Below are 9695 nucleotides of genomic sequence, written 5' to 3'. Positions count from 1 at the left end.
ATGGTAGATTTTATGGCTTCTTTAGAAAGCAGTAGCTCAATTATTATTATTTTTTTTAAAGATTTGGTTACAAAAACTCAGGTTGTTAACCATTATGCTTCCCTGTCCAGTAGAGTAACCACAAGTGTTACTTAATATCTCCCCAGTGTCTATTCATCGTCAGGAATTTCTTCTTCCTGGATGCTGGAAAGTGTCCTGCATATGACACCATCAGTCATGACTGCACTGGAGTTCCCGCTTCTCTGCAGTGTTCATCTTGTGTTGACGTTTTCTGATCTTCTACAAGCCATTTGCTTCTTTCAGCATAACTTATCTTTGAATCTGTGTTAACTTTATCACATTGCAAATGGAAAAATAAACTAAGAAATGATGAGTTTTATTTCCTATGTAAGAGGATTTTTGAAATGGAGAGTTTCCCCATGGGTGGTAGCTAGGCTGTACTTTCTGCCTTGCAGGTGCCCTTGTGACCACTGCTTATCCTTGGAGGTGACCTTGTCAGGATTAACTGTCTCATGCCTGACTCAGAGTGTGTGGAGTGAATTTACAACATGGGGCTTAGGCAAAATTTTATGAGTGAGTGATCCGAACCCTTAATAACTAGTAATTTCTCTTTTAACTCAAAAGAGCTTAAAATCAATGTGGATAGCAATCAAGAAACCCAAGATACTAATAGATATGTGAGTCGACCCTGGCTTGTCTTTGCTGTTTTATTGAGCAAGCAATGACCCAAGTCATTTTTACAGGCACTAATGTTCTTTGTGTACCAGAAAGTGAATAAGGTTTCCCATTCCTAAAAACATTGTTTACATTTTAAAATTAATTTGGGTTTGAAAAACAAATAGAAAACATTGGATTAAAATATTAAGTTTAAAAACCCTAAGTTATTTATTCCTTTTTCAGAGATTGCTGCCAGAGACATTTTGCTATGGTTCACTCTTTTTCAGCTTCAGTACATCAAAGTTGTTGTTTCCTTTTAGGTACAAAGTTAGTTTAATTAGCCCCCCCGCATCTACACTTGAGTAGTTACAAAGTCATTCGCTGGCAACCAACATATTACAGAAGTTTAAGCATTTGTTATATTTGGAGAGCAATGATTGAAAAAATGCAGTATGCCAGCCAGGACTTATTTAAACTGATTAACAGAAGAGAAATCAGATCTCCCAAAATAGCAACACAGGGCAGACTGTGCCAGTAATTTAAGGGGAAGTGATCAAATCTGAGAAGTAAGGACTCTTGTTATAAATCTTAGCATCTGACTTTATGACAGGTTTCATTTCCTCATAAGTGATTCCAAAGGCGTGCTAGAATAGATATTGCTGCAACTTATGTCTTTGGACTGTAAGGAAAAGTTTCTCATAATTCCTTTCCTGGCCCAGAGCAGTTATGTACACTTGTTTGTTTATTCTTCAACTCATTCACTCTATGCTTATGTATTGAGATTGTTCTATAAGCCAGCCTTGCTGATGGATTGAATGTGGGTAGTCCAGGAAAGAGAAAAATATCAAAGACTATCCTTCCATGTTTGGCTGGATAAATGGGGTAGCAATGTGTAGTCATAACTAATCACATTCATGGGAGAGAGAGGAAAAAGATATTTTTTTGGGACACTAACAAATGTTCCAAGGGTGACTGAACAAGAAGTTTAAGTGATAGGTCAGGGATAGTGATCAGGAAGTCATTATAATAGGGGCAGGATATTAAGTATTAGACTAGATTTGAGCTTTGGGGAATGCGCACTCTTTTAGATAAGAAGATCCAGATATAGACCTTGGTCATTCTGCCACCTCATGTTCAGAAGAGAAGTGGCATCTCACAAAATGGATGAAAAAGGGCAGCCCATGACGCAGGGCTAGTAATGGGCAAGGCAGATAATAAAGTGTGGTGTCCTGGAGCTAAGAGGGGCAGTGTTTCAACAAGGACATGATTAGCTATGCTTACTACTGCTGAGTGTTGGAGCAGTATGGCTATGAAATAGTGGTGAGCGATCATCCTGTTTAGAGAGGCTGAGACCCAGGAAATACTCATAGGCAATTCTTTAGAGGGGATGTGCTACAAAGGAGGTTAGAAGGATGTGCCAGGTGCTTGAAGAAGATGAGGGTCAAGAGGGATATTTTTGAAATGAGGAGAATGGCAGTATAACTTTATGTAAGTAAAATATGACATTGCAATAAAAAGAGGAGATACTTGTAGGAGTAACGTATTCGCATAGAGGCAACAGGACTTGAAATATAGATAAGAAGAGAGATTAATACTAGACAGAAGTAGGTCAGCTCAACCACTTTCACAAGAGAGAAGGTGGAAGATATGGCCACTGATGTAGGTAGACGTGAACTTGGTCTAGGGAGGATATAGGAATTGCCTACTAAATACTTCTATTATGTTAGGAAAATAAAAGGCAAAGTTTTTAATTCAGAGTAAGTATGGAGTCTAGTTTGGATGTTTCAGAAGAGGGGAAAAACGCATAAAGAAGTGTTTGAAATTCTGAGTGCTTTTACTTGTATGTGGACGCTAAAACATTTGGTCTCATAGAAGAAGAGAATAAACAGTGGTTATTGAGAGGATGGTAATAGAAAGTTTGACAGGGAGAGGGGTGTGATCAGATAGGAGAATAGCTTCAAGTTTCTGTCGCAAAATGGGGTAACTATGTCTGACAACTATTAATTGTAAATTTACAACTTGCTAGCAGAAAGGACTTTAAGTATTTCTAATCTAAAGAACTGATAAATGTTTTAGGTCATGGATATATGAATTACCTAGATCTAATCATTTACATATCATGCACATTTTGAAATGTTATACTGTACTCTATAATCTTGCATGATTATATTATGTGTCAATCAAAGATAAAAGCATTTTGAAAATAAGAAAAGGAAGAGGTATTTGAAGAGGGTGAACATCACAGGAATGGATACCATTGCTAGGTAGAATTTGCCTTTTTAAGGGTTAAGGTCATAGTCAGGAAAGCTCTGGGTTTACCTCCAGCCTAACCCAGCTGCTCAGTTACAGCCACATAGTAGGTGTTAGAGCTGGGTTAGAAAAGTGGCCTTTTTGTCAGTCAACTACAGTGGAAGCAGGTAGCTGAGGATATGTGGAAGGAGTGATTTAAATAATGGAATTTGGGATCTAAATTTAGTTAGAAGATGGATTTTAGAAAAGTAGGTGGAAGAATCAATGAAATGACTGTCCCCCCAGGTTTTAAAGAGTTTTGGAGTAGATATAAAAGAGAAAGCAAACAAGAAAATAGGAGATAGAGACCAGGGAATGGATGCTTGAAATTAAGATTACACATATCAACCAGTAAGGGTATTCTGGGTATAATCACTAAGTATGTACCTGAAGTTGGGTGAAGGTAAGATCTACTGAAATGGACAGATCAAAAGGCTGGCATGCCATAGTAGTAAGTAGGCCAATTATCTAATGTTACAATAGTAGATAAATCATAAAACAGTGCTAAGAAAAAGAATCCCAAAGTTCTACTTTTAGAGGAATGAGAGCTTATAACCAGGGTGAGAGTGGACTGCCAGTAGAGAAGCCATCTGGAAAATACATTTTTGACTATCATAACTTCAGAGGATGTCATAGCTTTAACAACATGATTATGCATTTATCTTGGAAAATTTAGTTTCTCAGGCAGAGAGACCTCGAATAGTCAGATTATTGGGCATTGCTGTTATTGGATATTTATTAAATAAATGTGCTGAGCATATGCAGACTGTGAAGGGTGTTTTTCAAGAGGTTCATTCTTATTAAGACCAATGGAATTTGAACTAAGTAACGAGACGAGAGAAGACCTGAGATGAGTGATGAGGAGGATGAGTCGGTATCTGATTCTTTTCAGTGGATTGAAAGTCTCTACAACAAGCAATGGATGATAAAGCTCAAGGGTTAGACCACGGTGTTCAGAATAAGAAACTTGGGGCTGATAGTGCTGATAGTGATAACAAGATGGAGTTCAAGACTGGACTGGAGAAGAGGAAATAACATTTGGACACAAGGAAGTAGAGGAACTAAGTCACCAGAGTGTTGATTTCAATAAATGTTTGACAGGAAGGAGTAGGGGTGGTAGGAAAAATCAGGAACATGAGATAGTCCTAAACAGCTAGTGAGGAATGACCAAGATGGCAGTAGCAATTAGAAAGTAGACGACTGAAGAAACTTAGGCAGCAGATGGAGGTAAGCTTTGTGCTATCTGGCTTTGGAGGCTAAAGAGAAGAAATGACAAGAGTTTGGACACCCCTTTCACTTTCAGGTTTTTAGCTGTGGAGGAGCATGAAAAGAAATCCTTTATCATGAGGATGGCTCAGTAGGTAGACAGGTGGAGGGAGTCTTTAGGGAAGCATTGTATTAGTTGCCGGGGATAAATAAGAAAGTTCCATACTCTGGGGTACTTATAGAAATTTCTTGTCTCACAGTTTGGTGGACCAGAAATCCAAAATAAAGGTGTCATAAGAGTTATATTACTTCCAGAGGCTTTAAGAAAAGATCTATTCCAGGCCTGTCTCCCAGCTTCTGGTATTTCCTTGGCTTGCGAGGGCATAACTACCCTTCTTTATGAGGACACTTGCTCCATTAGAGGGGCATTCTCAGAATGACTCAAACTACCTGAATTATGCCTGCAATGATGCTACTTCTAAGTATTGTCATGATCTGAAGTGCTGGGTGTTAGTATTCCAACATATAAGGGAACTCATAGCAAGGACATTTACTGATGACAGATGAGGACGCAGTAGAAAGTTTTAGAAGTAGAAGATGGTTGGGAAAGTAGATCAGAGTGGCTCATGTAGAGGACATTTGATGATGGATTGTGTGAGAACTCAGCCCTATGAATAATATATAACAGGAATTTGAGTCTTTATGATATTAGACGTGATGGTCAACCAGGATGATAGGAGGCCACTAGCAGGTGTTGCCTTCTGCAACTTGTAGCGGTGTGATGGCCAAGGGCAAAGTGAAAGAACCAGAGCGTGCTGATGTCTGGAACAAAAGGAGAGCAGAAAAGTTCTTTTTTCTAGTTTGGAAATAATGGGTGCTGGGAGGAGAGCAAGTGACATGAAGCCGGAAATCACTCTCCTTTGTAGGGATTGTGTCATGGTAGCAAAGACCTAAGATGTGGAAAAGAGCCTTTGCCATCTGATGGCTTGGTACCATTGTGTGCACTAATTAGATGATCTCTGGAAGCTACAGGTGGTGTTAGCATCAGCCTTCAGTACAATGTGTGCTATCATGAAATCATCTCTGAACAAATTTCTTCAACAGTGAAACCAAAATTATGCTACACTTATGCTAACAGAGATATTTTTTTTATTGTGTATGAGCATATGGAGTTCCCCAACATGTTTACTGTTAATCTGTGCCCACTCATAAGTGAGTTTTGTATGTTTATCAAGACAAGCATGACGAGACCCCCATTTATCAGAACAAACTTCATAAAGTTTGTAAATAGAAGAAGTTTGATTTGAGTACCCATCTACTTTGCTTCCATCCGCATTCTTGGTTCACTTATGGACAACCTCTTTTCCTTCTACTCTCCAAGGGTACCTTACTTGCCTAATGCTTTGCTCTTTTTTATTTTCCATTTGCTTCATGAGCTACCTCAATGCATTTTTGGAAAAATATTTTTATTGAACTAATTGATTTTTTAAAAGGAAGAATGCAAACTAAAATTTATTAACCATTAGCTACATTAGCTATGATGTTAGATGCTTTCACAATGTTCTTTTAAATTTCAATTACTCCTTGGAAAAAGGGATAGATAATATCTCCTTCAATAGATGGGGAAAGTGAGCCACAAATAGACATATTGCTCAAGGCCATTCATGTAGTTGCAGGCACACATTCTTTATTCAAATTCACACTGATCAACTTTAAAATCCTTTTTCCTATTGTACACTTTGCTCCCTAGTGTGGCAAACATGGAGTCTCCTATAGGGCTACCAGCATCCGAAGAAATGTCACACATGGTATACCAAGGACAGCTTCTTTAGCTGGAGGCTAGAGACCCCAGCATTATGTCTGGTTTTATCATTTAATCATTTTATCATAAGACTACCTTTTAATTTTTAATATTTTTGTTGATTTGAGAATTTCATACAATGTATTTTGATCGTATTCAGACCCTCTCTCCCCTTTCTACTCCAACTTAAATACCCCCCAACTTCATATCCTCTATTATTATTTGTCTTTTTTTTCACAAAAGGTCTATTGAGCCTAATCTGTGTTTTCAAAGTGTTCTTGGGTGTGGGCCTATTTCTTGGAGTCTGGTCAACATACCAGGTGATATAATGACCCATCTTCAAATATAAAATAGAGTTAATAATATCTGCTCTCAGGATTATGATGATAAATATATATGACAAGAGCAAAGGAAATTAATACCTGGAAAATCTATGTTTTAATGTTGATTTCTGTCTTGTCTTTGCTACTAGTTATTTAGTTAGAAGCAGAATACTTGCTAAATCAGAAAGAGGAGAGCTTCCATAAGAACTGGAAATGATGGACCATGAGATAGACAAGGAGGTGATGAGGCATTTTTTTTTCCAGTATATCCCAATCTATATCAAGGCCAAAAATTCATCTCTGAGAATTTGACATTTTGTACTTTAGAATGCATTGATGTCACAGGAAAAAGCTCCATTCCAAGTACCTACTGGCTCTGGTCTCTCTTAGGGTAGTGTGACTTCTTTAACAGACACAAACTCTTCAAGTGTGACTCAACTATTAACAAAGGTAATTCAGGAACATGAAGCAATTTCCTTTCAACTCTGAGAGCCAAAAGAATTTCATTGGAATGTGAACTTGAGTAGAACTCAGGAGCCAGTGAATAAGACTCTGAGTAAACTTTTACTCCAGTAATCGAGTCACTTTCATCTCAGCCTGCACTAAATTTCATGAATAACAGAGATTGGAGATCATGTCTCTGACAGCTGAACATCAAGCTGCAATGTGCTTGAGACCCTCTGGGCATCCTGTATCAAGGCCCTCCTCTTAGAGACTTTAGACCACTAGGTGTTCAGTAATGTCCTGGTGTCCGTACTTCTGCAAAGGTATTGCAATGATTTTGATCAGAGGATGAGACTTTAGGAAACATTAATCAACTGATGCAAGCTTATCATGTGACAAATACAGTTGCTTTAAATCAGTGACTAGTTTATATTCATCATCCTTTGCCCATGACCTGCTGTTTTTGATATCACATGACACACATGGAAAGGTGCTTACTACCTCCTAGTAGGATAGACAAGTGGTAATTCTGCATGTAAGATTCTACTTTTAGCAAAAAGCCAGCATAATTTATTTTCTCATATTGATGTTTAGCAGAAAATACTGGCTGCATTATTTTTATTTCCTCCAGCTTCTTGAATCGCAATTATCCACTGTAATGGAAATAAAGGTCAGTAAAGGAAATTTAATGTATCACCCGTATCACTAGCTGTGCTTTCAAAAAATTTCAATTTTGCTGATCTAACTTCTTCTCTTTAATTTCACACCTCTTAGGGGCATGGAATCAACAATCTGATTTATAAGGCTAGAAATTTCATCAACTGCCACTTAATTTGTTCCTTGCCTTTGGCAGAATGTCATCTAAGTCAGTTTACAATCTACAATCTGCAATTGTATTTGGAGAGGACCAGAGGAACCTGCACTTGGGACTTTGTATTCATGTTCTCCCACTGCTTTATCCTAGATTATACATTTTTCTATGTATTGACTATTGATTTGCAGTGTATTATTAGGGTAAGAAAAGACACAAGGTCTTATAATTGACACCTGTAGACTTTGATGTGCTTGACGAACAATGAAGGGATCTTGTGGTAAAAGTGTTCAACATTACCTCTTTAGGAATAAAAAAGGAGTTGCAAGGTATGGAACAGAACCATGCAATGCATTTGTACTGTGCCAAAAGGAAGTTTCGACCCTCTACCTATCTGACAACTCAGTGGGAGTGATTTGGAATTCACACAGTTAGGGTTAGTGTTATCCGGCTGTAATCTTCAACTTATATATTAACGAGAAATACTTTTGAATTGTCCTGCATAATGAAATTTTTCCATAGAAGGTCTTAGAAAATGCTAGTAAAAATAGTATCATAGTAAAACTAAGAATGGAATCAAGGCAAAGACCAAGAACCCTACTAACCCTGAACAGAGAACTAAAAAGTTTGATTTTGGAATTAGTAGTTTTATGGTAATATAGAAGTACTATTCACCTTCCCTGTTAAGCCTGTGAAATCATAATAGGGTGCCCTGTGTGTAGTAGGTGCTCAATAAGAATTTATAACCTTTAAAACTGGATTCAGTGGTTAGTGAGGTAGGAGTCATTTGTGGCCTGTGAGATGCCTCCCTGGGGTAAAAGCTCTTGCTGCACAAGTCTGGCAACCTGAGTTCAATTCCTGAGATTCATACAAAGATCAAAGAAGAGAACTGACTCCATAAATATTAAGGCTGTGTGCCTTAGTGGCCTTATGCCCTGTGGGCTGTCGGACTTACTGTTCAAACTGGTGGACAGAATCAGTCAGTTTTGTTCTCCGTACGGTCTACTCTGGGTTACTGTTCCCATGAAGTTGGAGAAAATGTTGCACTGACAGAAAGCAAAATCACCCTAAGACCTTATTTAGTGAACTGTTTGTGTCTTACAATAAATATTTGTTATTTTGGAGAAAAGAATTTTCCTTGTGTGTGGTACTCCAACTTCTGGGAAGAAAATATTGAGATAAAAAGATATTTATCATTCTAGAGTTTACTGGTTCTCATTGTTTATTTATTCTTAGAAGGAAAACAACCGCTCTATCAGGAAGTGGTGGCATGACGGGGCCAAGGCTGTGGGGTGAGGCTCAGGTTCTGGCTCTAGTTTATGGTTACCTCTTCTCCAGGCTGCCTGGCTCTGTCTGGGAAGTCACCTCTGCTTTGAGCCTCAGGTTCTCCACTTGCAAAGCAATGACTGAACGTGAGGCTCCATGTGATTTTTCATTGCAATGCCTGTTGTAAAGAAATGTCGTTACCTTTTAAAAACTTGTGTCTATTTTCCTTGGGGGGTATATCATAACTTCAAAGTGAAAGTACCTCGAAACGCAGAAATCCTTAAAGTATAGTGAAAAATGTCAGTGTTCCTTGTATTGTGTAAGAGCAGATGGTGTTGATGTGTGCGTTTCTCCCCTAGCGGTGATCTGGGGAAGTCTCATTTTCACTAATGTGAGACTATGGACTGTAGAGCAGTTCTGCTGTTAAGGACATGTGGAGGGATCTTAAATTAATTTGCATTTTCTGCTGCTCATTTTCTTCCTTAACTTACCTCCTTCTTAATTTTTTTCTTCTCAAATACACGTCTCCCCATTTACAATAGAGACCAGGCACGGTGGCCTGGGCTGGGGTGCACGTAGGGCAGGTTTGCTCTGCCTCCTCTTTCTATACAGTAAGTGTAAAACACAGCCTGTGGTAAGAACCAGGAGGCCCGTCCTTAATTTTTAATAATAGTGTCTTAAAGTAAATGGAATTAAAAAAAATGCTTCTTGGGGTTGGAGAGATGGCTCAGTGGTTAAGAACACCGGATGTTCTTTCAGAAGACCCAGGTTCAAATCCCAGCACCCACATGGCAGCTAACACCGTATCCGTAACTCCAGTCCCAGGGGATCCGACGGCCTCTCTGTCCTCCGCAGACATTGCACTACACGGGTGCACTTACCTACACGCAGTCAATAC

General features: G+C 38.6%; 1 non-coding gene across 1 annotated transcript; it reads right to left on the bottom strand.

Moving 5' to 3' along the window:
- Window positions 1-9316: 9316 nt before the first annotated feature.
- On the bottom strand, window positions 9317-9448 carry LOC115071891. The gene has a single exon (XR_003850950.1). It is a non-coding gene; the product is annotated as a small nucleolar RNA SNORA51 (small nucleolar RNA).
- Window positions 9449-9695: the final 247 nt, after the last annotated feature.

This window comes from Nannospalax galili, unplaced genomic scaffold (assembly GCF_000622305.1).
Source record: "Nannospalax galili isolate Female #2095 unplaced genomic scaffold, S.galili_v1.0 scaffold139, whole genome shotgun sequence".
Classification (NCBI taxonomy): domain Eukaryota; kingdom Metazoa; phylum Chordata; class Mammalia; order Rodentia; family Spalacidae; genus Nannospalax; species Nannospalax galili.
This window is presented reverse-complemented; position numbering and strand designations above follow the sequence as displayed.